At 32.8% G+C, this 19,347-nt stretch overlaps 1 long non-coding RNA gene across 2 annotated transcripts in view; it reads right to left on the bottom strand.

Moving 5' to 3' along the window:
- The window catches only part of LOC127724764 (uncharacterized), a 567,962-nt gene that overhangs the window by 91,310 nt on the left and 457,305 nt on the right, over positions 1 to 19,347 (bottom strand). Inside the window, exon 6 of one of the 2 annotated variants that reach the window (XR_007992666.1) lies at positions 4,182 to 6,357. The exons of the other annotated variant lie outside the window; for it this stretch is intronic. This is a non-coding gene — a long non-coding RNA (uncharacterized LOC127724764). Of the gene's footprint in view, positions 1 to 4,181; positions 6,358 to 19,347 lie in introns of those variants that run through there. 2 annotated transcript variants of the gene reach the window in all.

Genomic DNA, 19,347 nt, shown 5'->3' with positions numbered 1-19,347 from the left:
TCTTGTTATTTAGTTGAATTCTCATTTTTATGATGTGAACTTCTTTTCTAATTACATCTATCATTTTAAATATCTAGTTAGGTTTTAAAAAATATATTAATTTCTGTTACTAATATACCAAAGAATTTTTTTAAACATCAAAATTTTAAAAGTAGTGTGGTTTTGTTGACATCTTGAAGAAAAATATGCAAAAAGTTTTTTTTTCTTTTTTTTTAAACCTCTGTCTAATTAATCTTATTTTGATTTGAGTAATTATATTATTATTATCAAATATTTGAATACACAATATATGCATGATTGTACTATTGAAAAAAAAAATGTCTACGAAATCTGAAAAAAGTAAATTGAAATAGAAAAGAGATGGCAACGTGCAATTTTTGTCGAGCCTGCGACTTTTGTCGCAGAAAGCTCGACATAGGGATAGTGATCCGGCGGCGGCGGCGGCGGCGGCTATGGCGGCGGCTGCGTTAGCTAACTTCTTAAAAGCTTTATATTTTAGAGGGTGGAAGACCTGGATGCTTCATACTTTGTATATGGATGCCTCATGTTACGAAGTTTCAGTCAGTCACATGTCCAATGTCCTTGACCTCATTTTCATGGTTCAGTGACTACTTGAAAAAAAAGTTAAGATTTTTTGTAATGTTAAATTCTCTCTTATTATAAGTAATAGGATAACTATATTTGGTATGGGCGTACCTTGCAAGGTCCTCATGCCCGTCAGACAGTTTTCACTTGACCTCGACCTCATTTCATGGATCAGTGAACAAGGTTAAGTTTTCGTGGTCAAGTCCATATCTCAGATACTATAAGCAATAGGTCTAGTATATTCGGTGTATGGAAGGACTGTAAGGTGTACATGTCCAACTGGCAGGTGTCATCTGATCTTGACCTCATTTTCATGGTTCAGTGGTTATAGTTGAGTTTTTGTGTTTTGGTCTGTTTTTCTTATACTGTATGCAATAGGTCTACTATATTTGGTGTATGGAAGGATTGTAAGGTGTACATGTCTAGCTGGCAGGTGTCATCTGACCTTGACCTCATTTTCATGGTTCAGTGGTTATAGTTGAGTTTTTGTGTTTTGGTCTGTTTTTCTTATACTGTATGCAATAGGTCTACTATATTTGTTGTATGGAAGGATTGTAAGGTGTACATGTCTAGCTGGCAGGTGTCATCTGACCTTGACCTCATTTTCATGGTTCAGTGGTTATAGTTGAGTTTTTGTGTTTTGGTCTGTTTTTCTTATACTGTATGTAATAGGTCTACTATATTTGGTGTATGGAAGGATTGTAAGGTGTACATGTCTAGCTGTCAGGTGTCATCTGACCTTGACCTCATTTTCATGGTTCAGTGGTTATAGTTGAGTTTTTGTGTTTTGGTCTGTTTTTCTTATACTGTATGCAATAGGTCTACAATATTTGGTGTATCGAAGGATTGTAAGGTGTACATGTCTAGCTGGCAGGTGTCATCTGACCTTGACCTCATTTTCATGGTTCAGTGGTTATAGTTGAGTTTTTGTGTTTTGGTCTGTTTTTCTTATACTGTATGCAATAGGTCAACAATATTTGGTGTATGGAATGATTGTAAGGTGTACATGTCTAGCTGGCAGGTGTCATCTGACCTTGACCTCATTTTCATGGTTCAGTGGTCAAAGTTAAGTTTTTGAGTTTTGGTCTTTTTTTCTAATACTGCATGCAATAGGTCTACTATATTTGGTGTATGGAATGATTGTAAGGTGTACATGTCTAGCTGGCAGGTGTCATCTGACCTTGACCTCATTTTCATGGTTCAGTGGTCAAAGTTAAGTTTTTGAGATTTGATCTTTTTTTCTAATACTATATGCAATAGTTCAACTACATTTGGTGTATGGAAATATTTTATGATCTATATGTCAGTCACACAGTTTTTATTTGACCTTGACCTCATTTTCAAGGTTCATTGCTCAGTGTTAAGTTTTTGTGTTTTGGACTGTTTTTCTTAAACTATAAGCAATAGGTCAACCATATTTGTTGTATGGAAGAATTGTTAGCTGTACATGCCTGCCCAGCATGGTTCATCTGACCTTGACCTCATTTTCATGGTTCATTGGTCAATGTTTAGTTTACTTGGTTAATGTTAAATTTATGTGACAGTTGTAATAAAGCTTTATATTTAGGACTATCAACATAATATCAATGATTAGTAAAGAAGGCGAGACATTTCAGCGTGTGCACTCTTGTTAATGTTATTCAAAACATACAAAATTTTATACAAGTTTTTTATAATGAAAAGGTAGCCCATTTAATTACTTTTAGGGAATATTATTCTTATCATTATAAGAAATGATCAAAGAAGTAAATGCAAGTATTATTAGTGACATTAGTGCATTTCACAATTATTTTCTGTTTTTTAGCAAAAAAAAGGTCCAAAATTTTTTTCGCCTCGCTCCACTCAGCAAAAGATTTGATTCTACGCCCCCTCTTTCAAATATCCTAGAAACGCCCCTGGTATCTGTAAAAAAAAATAATCGTTTTTACTGGTAAAATTGGCTTCCCCTTACCTAGAGGCGGCAAAATAGCCATTGGCCTGTGAGAAGACGAAATAAATACAGTTGACATACTTGGAAGGCATGTTACGAATGACTCCGACAATAGAAATAGATGTGTAATACACCATTTTGTAAATAATTTAATGTAGATTTACGAGAAAGCCAACTGCAAAATCGAAATATAACGGATGTTCGCGGCCGGTTGAAATTTCTCAAATATAGGAGTTAGGTACCTTGTGTTTTATATATATATAGGTAAACATTTTTCAGAGACAATTAAATTATATAGGTAAATTGTTTTTTGCGACAAGTGCCTGTGTAATGTTGGCATGACGTTCTTAAATGTGGAGATGTGAAAATAGGTGAATAAATAATTATTGTTACTTCCGAGACTAATAACCAACATACGGAAATTGCAGGTAGCAATTATATCATTTTTTATACGACCGCAAAAATTGAAAATTTTTTGGTCTTATATTGGTATGACGTTGGCGTCGTCGTTGTCGTCGTCGTCGTCGTCTGGCGTCGTCCGGCGTCGTCCGAAGACACATTGGTTTTCGCACTCTAACTTTAGTTTAAGTGAATGGATCTCCATGAAATGTTACCATAAGGTTCAATACCACGAAAAGAAGGTGGGGATTGATTTTGGGGGTTATGGTACCAACAGTTAAGGAATTAGGGGCCAAAAAGGGGCCAAAAATAAGCATTTTTGTAACTTCCAGACAATAACTTGTGTGTAAGTGTATGGATCTCTCTGACATTGTACCACAAGGTTCCATATCACAAAAGGAATGCTGGGATTGATTTTGGGGGTAATTGCCTCAAAATTTTAGGAATTACGGGACAAAAAAGGGGCAAAAAACAAGCATTTTTCTAGTTTCATGACAATAACTTGTGTGTAAGTGTTTGGATATTTCTGAAATTGTACTACAAGGTTCCATATCACAAAGGGAAAGCTGGAATTGAGTTTGGGGGTAATTGCACGAAACGTTTAGGAATTGGGGGTCAAAAAGGGGCCAAAAATAAGCATTTTTCTAGTTTCCAGACAATAACTTGTGTTCAAGTGTATGGATCTCTCTGAAATTGTACTGCAAGGTACCATACCACAAAGGGAAGGCTGGGATTGAGTTTGGGGGTGATGAATCATAAGGGGGTTCAAAAAATTTTTGGGGGAATTTTTTTTTTCTTTTTTTTTTCTTTTTTTCCTTTTTTTTTTTTTTTTAAATTTTCCATTTTAAGTTGGTTATTTCTGATTAATATTTAAAAGCAAATAATAATGATATGGTAGGAGATACACACCAAACAGGATGTGTAAATTATTATATAATAAGTATTGTGCAATAGCAAGAAATTTTCAATTGCACAGTATTGCACAATTGCAAGAAATCTTCAATTGCACAGTATTGCGCAATAGCAAGAAATCTTCAATTGCACAGTATTGCGCAATAGCAAGAAATATCCAATAGCACAATATTGCGCAATAGCAAGAAATTGTCAATTGTACAGTATTGCACAATAGCAAGAAATATTCAATTGCACAGTATTGTGCAAAAGAAGATACTTCGTATAAATTGCTTATTTCTTGATCAATTTCAATGGGGTTTTATTCTTGAATTCTTGGGGTTCTTTAATATGCTGAATCTAACCGTGTATTAAGTTTTTGGATTTTGGGCCCCGTTTTTAAATTGGTCCACATTGAGGTCCAAGGGGTCCAAAATTTAACTTTGTTTGATTTTATCAAAAATTGAATTATTGGGGTTCTTTGATATGCCGAATCTAACCGTGTATTTAGATTCTTAATTTTTGGTTCCGTTTTCAAATTGGTCTACATTAAGGTCAAAAGGGTCCAAAATTAAACTTAGTTTGATTTTAACAAAAATTGAATTTTTAGGGTACTTTGATATGCTGAATCTAAACATGTATTTAGATTTTTGATTATGGGCCCAGTTTTCAAGTTGGTCCAAATCGGGGTCCAAAATTAAACTTTGTTTGATTTCAACAAAAATTGAATATATGGGGTTCTTTGATATGCTGAATCTAACCATGTATTTAGATTTTTGATTTTTGGGCCCCGTTATCAACTTTGTCCACATTGAGGTCAAAAGGGTCCAAAATTAAACTTTGTTTGATTTCATCAAAAATTGAATTCTTGGGGTTCTTTGATTTGCTGAATCTAACCATGTATTTAGATTTTTTATTTGTGGACCCGCTATCAAATTGGTTCATATTGAGGTCAAAAGGGTCCAAAATTAAACTTTGTTTTATTTCATCAAAAATAGAATTATTGGGATTCTTTGATATGCCAAATCTAACCGTGTATTTAGATTTTTAATTTTGGGTCCCGTTTTTAAATTGGTCTACATTAAGGTCCAAAGGGTACAAAATTAAACTTAGTTTGATTTTAACAAAAATTGAATTCTTGGGGTTCTTTGATATGCTAAATCTAAACATGTGTTTAGATTTTTTATTATGGGCCCAGTTTTCAAGTTGGTCCAAGTTGAGGTCCAAAATTAAACTTTTTTTGATTTCAACAAAAATTGAATTCTTGGGGTTCTTTGATATGCTAAATCTAAACATGTGTTTAGATTTTTTATTATGGGCCCAGTTTTCAAGTTGGTCCAAGTTGGGGTCCAAAATTAAACTTTTTTTGATTTCAACAAAAATTGAATATATGGGGTTCTTTGATATGCTGAATCTAAACATGTATTTAGATTTTAGATTTTTGGCCCAGTTTTCAAGTTGGTCCAAATTGGGGTCCAAAATTAAACTTTGTTTGATTTCAACAAAAATTGAATATATGGGGTTCTTTGATATGCTGAAATTTACCATGTATTTAGATTTTTTATTTGTGGGCCCGCTATCAAATTGGTTCATATTGAGGTCAAAAGGGTCCAAAATTAAACTTTGTTTGATTTCATCAAAAATTCAATTATTGGGGTTCTTTGATATGCCAAATCTAACCGTGTATTTAGATTTTTAATTTTGGGTCCCGTTTTTTAAATTGGTCTACATTAAGGTCCAAAGGGTCCAAAATTAAACTTAGTTTGATTTTAACAAAAATTGAATTTTTGGGGTTCTTTGATATGCTGAATCTAAACATGTGTTTAGATTTTTTATTATGGGACCAGTTTTCAAGTTGGTCCAAGTTGGGGTCCAAAATTAAACTTTGTTTGATTTCAACAAAAATTGAATATATGGGGTTCTTTGATATGCTGAATCTAAACATGTATTTAGATTTTAGATTTTTGGCCCAGTTTTCAAGTTGGTCCAAATTGGGGTCCAAAATTAAACTTTGTTTGATTTCAACAAAAATTGAATATATGGGGTTCTTTGATATGCTGAATCTTACCATGTATTTAGATTTTTTATTTTGTGGGCCCGCTATCAAATTGGTTCATATTGAGGTCAAAAGGGTCCAAAATTAAACTTTGTTTGATTTCATCAAAAATTGAATTATTGGGGTTCTTTGATATGCCAAATCTAACTGTGTTTTTAGATTTTTAATTTTGGGTCCCGTTTTTTAAATTGGTCTACATTAAGGTCCAAGGGGTCCAAAATTAAACTTAGTTTGATTTTAACAAAAATTGAATTCTTGGGGTACTTTGATATGCTGAATCTAAACATGTGTTTAGATTTTTGATTATGGGACCAGTTTTCAAGTTTGTTCAAGTTGGGGTCCAAAATGAAACTTTGTTTGATTTCAACAAAAATTGAATATATGGGGTTCTTTGATATGCTGAATCTAACCATGTATTTTGATTTTGGACATTGGACCATAATAGGTAAATTAAAAAAATTGAAGTTCTTAGACCACATTCTTTCTGTGTCAGAACCTATGCTGTGTCAAATATTTAATGACAATCCAAATTCAGAGCTGTATCAAGCTTGAATGTTGTGTCCATACTTGCCCCAACTGTTCAGGGTTCGACCTCTGCGGTCGTATCAAGCTGCGCCCAGCGAAGCATTTTATTTATTGTTACCTGCAGTTATTCTTACCAACAATAACAATATTTTGATATATTCAGACAGGAATTGGTTAATTTGCGAACAATCTGTGAAATTAATTTAGCAATTACATTATCAAACTTCCAGATGTATTGACCAATATGACGTCCAATTTTGCCAACGGGGATCGACTAGAACAACTCACAATTCTTAAGTATAAATACGAATGAGCAAGACGTCCAATTTGTGGTTGTGAAAATTGTATACATCCTTTCAAAATTTTAATGCTAAACTTTAACGGTTCCAAGATGCAAATTTGTGCGGTTATATCGAAGAAGGGTATAGCAGAATAGAACAGTTACTGTTTAGTATGCGATATAGACGTGCATATATATATATGGATTTATAGTTTTTGACAGGTGTCTGAAGTGGTATCACCTGAAATGTGTTGGCTCAAAATGCTACCTATAAAGGTAACATCCTGATTGTGCAGGAAGTGCCATCAAAATGAATAGCTAAAAGAATTCTAAAAATGTATAAACGCGCTTTCAATTTATCATTGCTATGTTCAATGAATAATTTTCTATTCGTATAAAAGATGTTCAAATATGTAAAAAGGTAAATAACAAAAATACCGAACTCCAAGGAAAATTTAAAACGGAAAGTCCCGCTTACCAAATGGCAAAATCAAAAGCTCAAACACATCAAACGAATGGAAAACAACTGTCATGTTCCTGACTTGGTACAGGCATTTCCTTATGTAAAAAAAAAGTACTAAACCTGGTTTTATAGCTAGCTAAACTTCTCACATGTATGTCAGTCATATAGCATTCCATTATATTGACAACAATGTGTGAGCAGAGTCAACATTGCGTTATAATCTAATCACTATAAAAACAAATAAAAACAATAAGGCAAATAGACACTCTATAGACAAAGTACATAAGCAAAAATGAAAGACAAGAATACAAAAATGATCATAGCACAATAACACATGATGATGGGATGTATAAATACCTAGCCACGCCAAAATAATATACCAAGAATGGACTAAACAGTAAAGGTTAAAATATAGAAATAGAAATAAAAAGAACACTATAGCACGTGATTAAGATGATAATCAACGTCAGTACCTAGAACAACGTTTACGGGGCAATGACACGAAGACGGTACAAAGTATCAGGATGCTACACACAAACAAGACATAATTTGTAAATTTCATATAAAATTTTGCAGGTAACAAAAATAAAACGTTATTATTGATACTTGCCATTTCTGTAAAAAAAAAACCTGGTCACTGTCCGGAAATAAATTTTTAACCGGATTTTCGAAGGAAATATCGGTTATTGATTTGGTGATGTACGGCGGGCGGGCGGACGGGCGGCTGCCAAACAGTGTCTCTTCAATAACATGAAAACGCTGTGATGATTTTTTTTTCAAATTTAGATATGTTGTTTCTTGTGACTAAATGAAGGTCAAGTTCAATTTTCACGATTTTAGTATTTCTCCTTTTTGAGTTATCGCCATTTTTAATATTCAAAAGAGGTATTTTAAATATTTTTCTCTTGTTATCATATTATGACTAAGGGTATGGTAAATGTCTTATCTCAGAATAAAAATTGGAGTGAAGATTTATTTGAAAATTTTCTATTTCCTAAGTGGTGATGATTTTAAGCTATATTATTAGACATTTTCAGTATGATTTTCATTATAAATTAGATCTGGGAAATATCTTAGCATATGATAATCCTTGGAGTGACAGATTTATTTGAAAATTTTCTGTTTCCTGATAAGATCTGTAGGACTGTATATATAAAGTTTAAAATTTACTAGTAGGACTGTATAAATGAAGTTTGAAATTTACTGTTCATTATTAGACATTTTGTAGATAATAAAGTCTCCCTAAACCATATATATTCTTACCCCACCTCCTTCAATTTGAGAATGTGCTTTTATCTTGTAAACGGTCGAGATCCCTACCCCTATACCATATATATTCTTGTATGGGACAATAAAACAAATCAAATGAAATATTGGGGGAGTCTCCGGGTTCACCCCCACCCCCCCCCCCCCTTCTTTTTGAAAACTTGTAAACGGTCAAGATCCCCAACCTGAAACCATATATATTCTTGTATGGGACAATAAAACAAATCAATTGAAATGAAAGGCGTGTCCCTGGCGTCACACCAACCCCCTCCTGTTTGAGAACTTGTAAATGGTCGAAATCCCCACCCCGAAACCATATATATTCTTGTATGGGACAATAAAACAAATCAAATGAAATATAGGGGAAGTCCAGGGGGTCACCCCAACCCCCTCCTTTTTGAAAACTTGTAAACAGTCAAGATCCCTACTCCGAAACCATATATATTCTTGTATGGGACAATAAAACAAATCAAATGAAATAAAAGGCGAGTCCCCTGGGGTCACCGCACCCTTCCTGTTTAAGAACTTGTAAACAGTCCAGATCCCCACCCCTAAACCATATATATTCTTGTATGGGACAAAAAAACAAATCATATGAAATAAAGGGCGAGTCTCCTGGGGATCACACCCCCCCCCCCCCTTTTGAGAACTTGTAAACGGTCGAGATCACCACCGTTAAACCATATATATTCCTGTTCGTCATTTCAAGAAGATTTAAATGACATACAGGGTCAATCCATAGGCGTCACTGATGCATATCACAAACTAATTTGTACTGGACTTTGCCCAATGTCAGGCGACCATGGGAATGACGAATTATTGGAGCTTTGTTTAGGAGACTTCGTCACAGCATCCTCTTCGTAACAGCATCCTGTTACAATAATTTCTTGTTACTGATAAGTTTAATAGATTTTGAAAAGACATTGTATTAATGATAAATAAAGGTTTGGATTTTTTTCTTCTTTTCTTTGGTAAATTGTTTGAAGAATTTTGTGTCAAGTTTGTTTGTTATTCTGTAAAAACTAGTTTTCTGAATGCTATATATTTTTTTTTGATGAAGTGAACTCCTTTTAAAACTAAGCTTATATTGTCTATTAATAAACATATATTTAGATTTCTGATTTTGGGCCCAGTTTTTAAGTTGGTCCAAATCGGGGTCCAAAATTAAACTGTGTTTGATTTCAAAAGAAATTGAATATATATATGGTTCTTTGAAATGCTTAATCTAAACCTGTATTTCTTTTCATTATTAATAAGATAATACCACATTGAGGTCCAAAGGGTCCTAAATTAAACTTTTGTTTAATTTCATCAAAAATTGAATTCTTTGGTTCTTTGATATGCTGATTCTAACAATGTTTGAGTGTTAAATCATATCTAATTTTAGAGAACTTAGTCATCACTGGTTGTTGTTATTATATTATTGATAATAATTTGAAAAATTGCAACATATCTTATTTTAGAGAACTATTTATCCAGTTTGAGATATTTCCCTTTGCACAGAAAATAATGGATAAAATTAACCTGTGTTTCATTTCAACATAAATTAAATATATATAGGGTTCTTTCGAATGCTGAATCTAAACCTGTATTCAAATATTAGATTTTTGGGCCCAGTTTTCAAGTTGGTTCAAATCAGGGTCCAAATTTAAACTTTGTTTGATTCAACAAAAATTGAATTTATGGGGTTCTTTGAAATGCTGAATCTAACCATGTATTGGGAGATTTTGGATTGTGGGCTCCTTTATCAAATTGGTCAACATTGAGGTCCAAAGGGTCCTAAATTAAACTATTGTCTGATTTCATCAAACATTGAATTCTTGGGGTTCTTTGATATGCTGATTCTAATATGTACTTAGATTTTGGATATTGGACCATAATAGGTAAATGTCCAAATGTTTCAGTTCTTTGACCACATTCATTTTGTGTCACAAACCTATGCTGTGTCATATATTCAATCACAATCCAAATTCAGAGCTGTTTTAAGCTTAAATGTAGTGTCCATACTTGCTCAACTGTTCAAGGTTCGACCTCTGCAGGAAAATCCGGTTTTCTGTTACTCTGACAGCCTCTTGTTGGCAATTTGTCTTGAAATTAACATTAATTATTTCTTATTGGTACTTTTTGTGGGTAACCGTAATCAGTGCCTATACAAAACACTAATTATTTTAGGAATTTCACAAGTTCACTGTAACATATACATTCAAATTTTATCTAATTTATTCAGCACGAAGACACTTTGTCCATCAGCTTGGGACAAAATTAAGTATAATTTAAAACCACTTGTTTAGAGAACAATTGAAGGTCTTTCCACATCAATTTTCTAAATAATTATTGAGAAGCTACTTCCGATTTACTCAAAGTTACATTTGGCATTCAATCATAAGTTTCTTCATACTGGTTCAATAGATATATGGTTTCTATATACTTTTACCTGAAAGATGGGAGATAATTGCTAACTTCCTATTAAGAAAATGTCACTTCCGGTCTCAAATGATAGCTGTTTTCACATTGATTCCAAAAATATATGGTTTATATATACTTTTGCCTGTAAAAAGGAAGATAATTGGCTACTTCCGAATTAGAAAATGTCACTTCCGGTCTCATATGATAGCTTTATTCACACTGATTCCAAAAATATATGGTTTCAATATACTTTTGCCTGTTATAAGGGAGATAATTTGCTACTTCCGGTTTATAGAAGGTCACTTCCGGTCTCAAATGATAGGTTTATGTATGCCAATATAAAAAATCTATAGCTTCTAGATACTTTTCCATGAGACATGTGCAAAAATGACTTCTTCTCCACTCAAGGTCATTTCCGGTTGATATTTTTCAAGGTCATATGTCACTCAACATTTTGCAAAAGACCTTATGGCTTTATCATGTACCAATCAGAAGTAATAATTGATTTACTTTAAAATAAAACATTTCAGGGGCAACAACTCCTATAGTATGTCATTAAAATGTTTCAGACCAAATGTATCATATCTTCATCTCAATAAAGCAAACATTTTGCACTAGGTCTTTTATATATAACTTAAAATGTGTCAGAGAAAATGCAAAAACAAGCAAAAGTCAAAATTGAGAACATGACCTTGACCTTTGACCTTGACTTCATTTTCTAAGTTAGGACCAAAGGACCTCAAATGAAAAGACTAGGTTTATACGGCCTACAGTTTTTGAGTTACAAAAACATAATAAAATATTTATTTGGTAAAGGTAGATAACTCCTATAAGATTTCACCGGATTGCTTCAATCCAAATCAGGCAAAAATTTCTGAAGATGTAACGAACAAATCAGAAAAATCATTTTGTCGTTATGTTTTTTATGCTCCCGCCGTAGCGGAGGGGGCATTTAGTTTTACCCTTGTCCGTCTTTACGTCCGTCCGTCCGTACGTCCCAAAGTTGATTTCCGTTCTCTAACTTTAGTTTGCCTCAAATAAATGTTATGAAACTTATACACAATGCTTATTACCACTAAATACAGATCAAGTTTGAATTTTGGTGGCGTCACTTTTACCGTTTTAGAGTTATGCTCCTTTAAAATTGGAAAAATAGCTAAATTTTACTTCTTTTTTTTTTCTAAATATCAAGTCATTTTTAAAATTGGAGTTGTCTTCCTTTGTCCATGATTATAGTTGAATCAACTACAATCAATGCTTTATACAATGCAATGTTTAATTTTGCAATCCACTGATAAATTAAAGCAATTTTTACCCTTCATTTCTAAAAATATTTTTAAGTCTTCTTTGAAAATTGGAGTTATCTTTCTTTGTGCATAATGGTAGTTGAATCAACTACAACCAATGCTTTATACAATGCAATATACAATTTTACTTCCTACTGATAAATTAAAGCAATCTTTGCCATTCAGTGCTTACAAGCACTTTGATTACCGTTCTAGGGTTTACCCCTTTACAAATGAAAAAAATGCAGAATTTTTCATTTCCGTTCGTCTTAACTAAATGTAATTTCTAAAAATATCAATGTCATTATTCAAGTAATTTTTAGAATTGGAGTTATCTTCCTTTGTCCATGATTATAGTTGAATCAACTACACTCAATGCTTTATACAATGCAATGTTTAATTTTGCCTTCCACTGATAAAACACAGATCAAGTTGAATTTGGGTAGTGTCACTTTAATCATTATTGAGTTATGCCTCTTTATAAATCGAAAATTTTCAAAATTTTTAGTTTCCATTCTGTAACTTAAGTTTGCCCAAACCAAACATTATGAAACCTATACACAATATGCATTACCTCAAAACTAAGATAACGACAATTTTTTTGTTTCGTTCTCTAACTTTAGTTTGCCTCAACCAAATGTAATGAGACTTATACACAATGTTTATTACTACATAATACAGATTAAGTACGAAATTTGGTGGTGTCACTTTTACCATTCTTGAGTTATGTCCCTTCATAAACATAAAATTTGCTGAATTTTTCGTTTCCGTTCTCTTACTTTAGTTTGTTTCAACCAAATGTTATAAATGTGTCAGAAAAAATGCAAAAACAAGCAAAAGTCAAAATTGAGAACATGACCTTGACTTCATTTTCTAAGTTAGGACCAAAGGACCTGAAATAAAAAGACTCTAGGTTTATACGGCTTACGGTTTATGAGTTACAAAATCATAACAACAAATTTATTTGGTAAAGGTAGATAACTCATATAAGATTTACTGAATCGCTTCGATCCAAATCAGCCAAAAATTCCCGACGATGTAACAAACAAATATAAAAAAGAATTCTGGTTTTAAATTCTTTTGCCTGAAATAAGGGAGATAATTGCCGACTTCCGGTTAAGAAAATTGATACTTCCGGTCTCAAAAGATAAGAAATTGGCTACTTCCGGTTTATAAAATGTCACTTCCTATCTCAAATGATAGCTTTATTCACACAGATTCCAAAAATATATAGTTTGTATATACTTATGTCTGTTATGAGGAAATAATTTGCTACTTCCGGTTTATAGAATGTCACTTCCGGTCTCAATTTGATTGGTTTTCGTATGCCCATTTAAAAAATATATGGTTTCTAGGTACATTAGGAATATTATTCTTATCATTATAAGAAATGATCAAAGAAGTAAATGCAAGTATTATTAGTGACATTTGTGCATTTTACAATTATTTTCTGTTTTTTAGCAAAAAAAAGGTCCAAAATTTTTTTCGCCTCGCTCCACTCAGCAAAAGGTTTGATTCTACGCCCCCTCTTTCAAATATCCTAGAAACGCCCCTGGTATCTGTAAAAAAAAATAATCGTTTTTACTGGTAAAATTGGCTTCCCCTTACCTAGAGGCGACAAAATAGCCATTGGCCTGTGAGAAGACGAAATAAATACAGTTGACATACTTGGAAGGCATGTTACGAATGACTCCGACAATAGAAATAGATGTGTAATACACCATTTTGTAAATAATTTAATGTAGATTTACGAGAAAGCCAACTGCAAAATCGAAATATAACGGAAGTTCGCGGCCGGTTGAAATTTCTCAAATATAGGAGTTAGGTACCTTGTGTTTTATATATATATAGGTAAACATTTTTCAGAGACAATTAAATTATATAGGTAAATTTTTTTTTGCGACAAGTGCCTGTGTAATGTTGGCATGACATTCTTAAATGTGGAGATGTGAAAATAGGTGAATAAATAATTATTGTTACTTCCGAGACTAATAACCAACATACGGAAATTGCAGGTAGCAATTATATCATTTTTTTATTGTTACCTGCAGTTATTCTTACCAACAATAACAATATTTTGATATATTCAGACAGGAATTGGTTAATTTGCGAACAATCTGTGAAATTAATTTAGCAATTACATTATCAAACTTCCAGATGTATTGACCAATACGACGTCCAATTTTGCCAACGGGGATCGACTAGAACAACTCACAATTCTTAAGTATAAATACAAATGAGCAAGACGTCCAATTTGTGGTTGTGAAAATTGTATACATCCTTTCAAAATTTTAATGCTAAACTTTAACGGTTCCAAGATGCAAATTTGTGCGGTTATATCGAAGAAGGGTATAGCAGAATAGAACAGTTACTGTTTAGTATGCGATATAGACGTGCATATATATATATATATGGATTTATAGTTTTTGACAGGTGTCTGAAGTGGTATCACCTGAAATGTGTTGGCTCAAAATGCTACCTATAAAGGTAACATCCTGATTGTGCAGGAAGTGCCATCAAAATGAATAGCTAAAAGAATTCTAAAAATGTATAAACGTGCTTTCAATTTATCATTGCTATGTTCAATGAATAATTTTCTATTCGTATAAAAGATGTTCAAATATGTAAAAAGGTAAATAACAAAAATACCGAACTCCAAGGAAAATTTAAAACGGAAAGTCCCGCTTACCAAATGGCAAAATCAAAAGCTCAAACACATCAAACGAATGGAAAACAACTGTCATGTTCCTGACTTGGTACAGGCATTTCCTTATGTAAAAAAAAGTACTAAACCTGGTTTTATAGCTAGCTAAACTTCTCACATGTATGTCAGTCATATAGCATTCCATTATATTGACAACAATGTGTGAGCAGAGTCAACTTGTTTATCTTGTAAACGGTCGAGAACCCTAACCCTATACCATATATATTCTTGTATGGGACAATAAAACAAATCAAATGAAATATTGGGGGAGTCCCCGGGTTTACCCCCACCCCCCCCTTCTTTTTGAAAACTTGTAAACGGTCAAGATCCCCACCCTAAAACCATATATATTCTTGTATGGGACAATAAAACAAATCAAATGAAATGAAAGGCGTGTCCCTGGCGTCACACCAACCCCCTCCTGTTTGAGAACTTGTAAACGGTCGAGATCCCCACCCCGAAACCATATATATTCTTGTATGGGACAATAAAACAAATCAAATGAAATATAGGGGAAGTCCAGGGGGTCACCCCAACCCCCTCCTTTTTGAAAACTTGTAAACAGTCAAGATCCCTACTCCGAAACCATATATATTCTTGTATGGGACAATAAAACAAATCAAATGAAATAAAAGGCGAGTCCCCTGGGGTCACCCCCACCCTTCCTGTTTAAGAACTTGTAAACAGTCCAGATCCCCACCCCTAAACCATATATATTCTTGTATGGGAAAAAAAAACAAATCATAAGAAATAAAGGGCGAGTCTCCTGGGGATCACACCCCCCCCCCCCCCTTTTGAGAACTTGAAAACGGTCGAGATCTCCACCGATAAACCATATATATTCCTGTTCGTCATTTCAAGAAGATTTGAATGACATACAGGGTCAATCCATAGGCGTCACTGATGCATATCACAAACCAATTTGTACTGGACTTTGCCCAATTTCAGGCGACCATGGGAATGACGAATTATTGGAGCTTTGTTTAGGAGACTTCGTCACAGCATCCTCTTCGTAACAGCATCCTGTTACAATTATTTCTTGTTACTGATAAGTTTAATAGATTTTGAAAAGACATTGTATTAATGATAAATAAAGGTTTGGATTTTTTTCTTCTTTTCTTTGGTAAATTGTTTGAAGAATTTTGTGTCAAGTTTGTTTGTTATTCTGTTAAAACTAGTTTTCTGAATGCTATATATTTTTTTTTGATGAAGTGAACTCCTTTTAAAACTAAGCTTATATTGTCTATTAATAAACATATATTTAGATATCTGATTTTGGGCCCAGTTTTCAAGTTGGTCCAAATCGGGGTCCAAAATTAAACTGTGTTTGATTTCAACATAAATTGAATATATATATGGTTCTTTGAAATGCTTAATCTAAACCTGTATTTCTTTTCATTATTAATAAGATAATACCACATTGAGGTCCAAAGGGTCCCAAATTAAACTTTTGTTTAATTTCTTCAAAAATTGAATTCTTTGGTTCTTTGATATGCTGATTCTAACAATGTTTGAGTGTTAAATCATATCTAATTTTAGAGAACTTAGTCATCACTGGTTGTTGTTATTATATTATTGATAATAATTTGAAAAATTGCAACATATCTTATTTTAGAGAACTATTTATCCAGTTTGAGTTATTTCCCTTTGCACAGAAAATAATGGATAAAATTAACCTGTGTTTCATTTCAACATAAATTAAATATATATAGGGTTCTTTCGAATGCTGAATCTAAACCTGTATTTAAATATTAGATTTTTGGGCCCAGTTTTCAAGTTGGTTCAAATCAGGGTCCAAAATTAAACTTTGTTTGATTCAACAAAAATTGAATTTATGGGGTTCTTTGAAATGCTGAATCTAACCATGTATTGGGAGATTTTGGATTGTGGGCTCCTTTATCAAATTGGTCAACATTGAGGTCCAAAGGGTCCTAAATTAAACTATTGTCTGATTTCATCAAAAATTGAATTCTTGGGGTTCTTTGATATGCTGATTCTAATATGTACTTAGATTTTGGATATTGGACCATAATAGGTAAATGTCCAAATGTTTCAGTTCTTTGACCACATTCATTTTGTGTCACAAACCTATGCTGTGTCATATATTCAATCACAATCCAAATTCAGAGCTGTTTTAAGCTTAAATGTAGTGTCCATACTTGCTCAACTGTTCAAGGTTCGACCTCTGCAGGAAAATCCGGTTTTCTGTTACTCTGACAGCCTCTTGTTGGCAATTTGTCTTGAAATTAACATTAATTATTTCTTATTGGTACTTTTTGTGGGTAACCGTAATCAGTGCCTATACAAAACACTAATTATTTTAGGAATTTCACAAGTTCACTGTAACATATACATTCAAATTTTATCTAATTTATTCAGCACGAAGACACTTTGTCCATCAGCTTGGGACAAAAATAAGTATAATTTAAAACCACTTGTTTAGAGAACAATTGAAGGTCTTTCCACATTATTTATTGAGAAGCTACTTCCGATTTACTCAAAGTTACATTTGGCATTCAATCATAAGTTTCTTCATACTGGTTCAATAGATATATGGTTTCTATATACTTTTACCTGAAAGAAGGGAGATAATTGCTAACTTCCTATTAAGAAAATGTCACTTCCGGTCTCAAATGATAGCTGTTTTCACATTGATTCCAAAAATATATGGTTTATATATACTTTTGCCTGTAAAAAGGAAGATAATTGGCTACATCCGAATTAGAAAATGTCACTTCCGGTCTCATATGATAGCTTTATTCACACTGATTGCAAAAATATATGGTTTCTATATACTTTTGCCTGTTATAAGGGAGATAATTTGCTACTTCCGGTTTATAGAAGGTCACTTCCGGTCTCAAATGATAGGTTTATGTATGCCAATATAAAAAATCTATAGCTTCTAGATACTTTTCCATGAGACATGTGCAAAAATGACTTCTTCTCCACTCAAGGTCATTTCCGGTTGATATTTTTCAAGGTCATATGTCACTCAACATTTTGCAAAAGACCTTATGGCTTTATCATGTACCAATCAGAAGTAATAATTGATTTACTTTAAAATAAAACATTTCAGGGGCAACAACTCCTATAGTACGTCATTAAAATGTTTCAGACCAAATGTATCATATCTTCATCTCAATAAAGCAAACATTTTGCACTAGTTCTTTTATATATAACTTAAAATGTGTCAGAGAAAATGCAAAAACAAGCAAAAGTCAAAATTGAGAACATGACCTTGACCTTTGACCTTGACTTCATTTTCTAAGTTAGGACCAAAGGACCTCAAATGAAAAGACTAGGTTTATACGGCCTACAGTTTTTGAGTTACAAAAACATAATGAAATATTTATTTGGTAAAGGTAGATAACTCCTATAAGATTTCACCGGATTGCTTCAATCCAAATCAGGCAAAAATTTCTGAAGATGTAACGAACAAATCAGAAAAATCATTTTGTCGTTATGTTTTTTATGCTCCCGCCGTAGCGGAGGGGGCATTTAGTTTTACCCTTGTCCGTCTTTACGTCCGTCCGTCCGTCCGTACGTCCCAAAGTTGATTTCCGTTCTCTAACTTTAGGTTGCCTCAAATAATGTTATGAAACTTATACACAATGCTTATTACCACTAAATACAGATCAAGTTTGAATTTTGGTGGCGTCACTTTTACCGTTTTAGAGTTATGCTCCTTTAAAATTGGAAAAATAGCTAAAATTTACTTCTTTTTTTTTCTAAATATCAAGTCATTTTTAAAATTGGAGTTATCTTCCTTTGTCCATGATTATAGTTGATTCAACTACAATCAATGCTTTATACAATGCAATGTTTAATTTTGCCTTCCACTGATAAATTAAAGCAATTTTTACCCTTCATTTCTAAAAATATTTTTAAGTCTTCTTTGAAAATTAGAGTGATCTTTCTTTGTGCATAATGGTAGTTGAATTAACTACAACCAATGCTTTATACAATGCAATATACAATTTTACTTCCTACTGATAAATTAAAGCAATCTTTGCCATTCAGTGCTTACAAGCACTTTGATTACCGTTCTAGGGTTTACCCCTTTACAAATGAAAAAAATGCAGAATTTTTCATTTCCGTTCGTCTTAACTAAATGTAATTTCTAAAAATATCAATGTCGTTATTCAAGTAATTTTTAGAATTGGAGTTACCTTCCTTTGTCCATGATTATAGTTGAATCAACTACACTCAATGCTTTATACAATGCAATGTTTAATTTTGCCTTCCACTGATAAAACACAGATCAAGTTGAATTTGGGTAGTGTCACTTTAATCATTATTGAGTTATGCCTCTTTATAAATCGAAAATTTTCAAAATTTTTAGTTTCCATTCTGTAACTTAAGTTTGCCCAAACCAAACATTATGAAACCTATACACAATATGCATTACCTCAAAACTAAGATAACGACATTTTTTTTGTTTCGTTCTCTAACTTTAGTTTGCCTCAACCAAATGTAATGAGACTTATACACAATGCTTATTACTACATAATACAGATTAAGTACGAAATTTGGTGGTGTCACTTTTACCATTCTTG

The sequence above is a fragment of the Mytilus californianus genome, unplaced genomic scaffold (genome assembly GCF_021869535.1).
Source record: "Mytilus californianus isolate M0D057914Y unplaced genomic scaffold, xbMytCali1.0.p SCAF_14, whole genome shotgun sequence".
Classification (NCBI taxonomy): domain Eukaryota; kingdom Metazoa; phylum Mollusca; class Bivalvia; order Mytilida; family Mytilidae; genus Mytilus; species Mytilus californianus.
The sequence above is the reverse complement of the archived record's forward strand: the minus strand, read 5'-3'. Positions and strand labels throughout refer to the sequence as shown.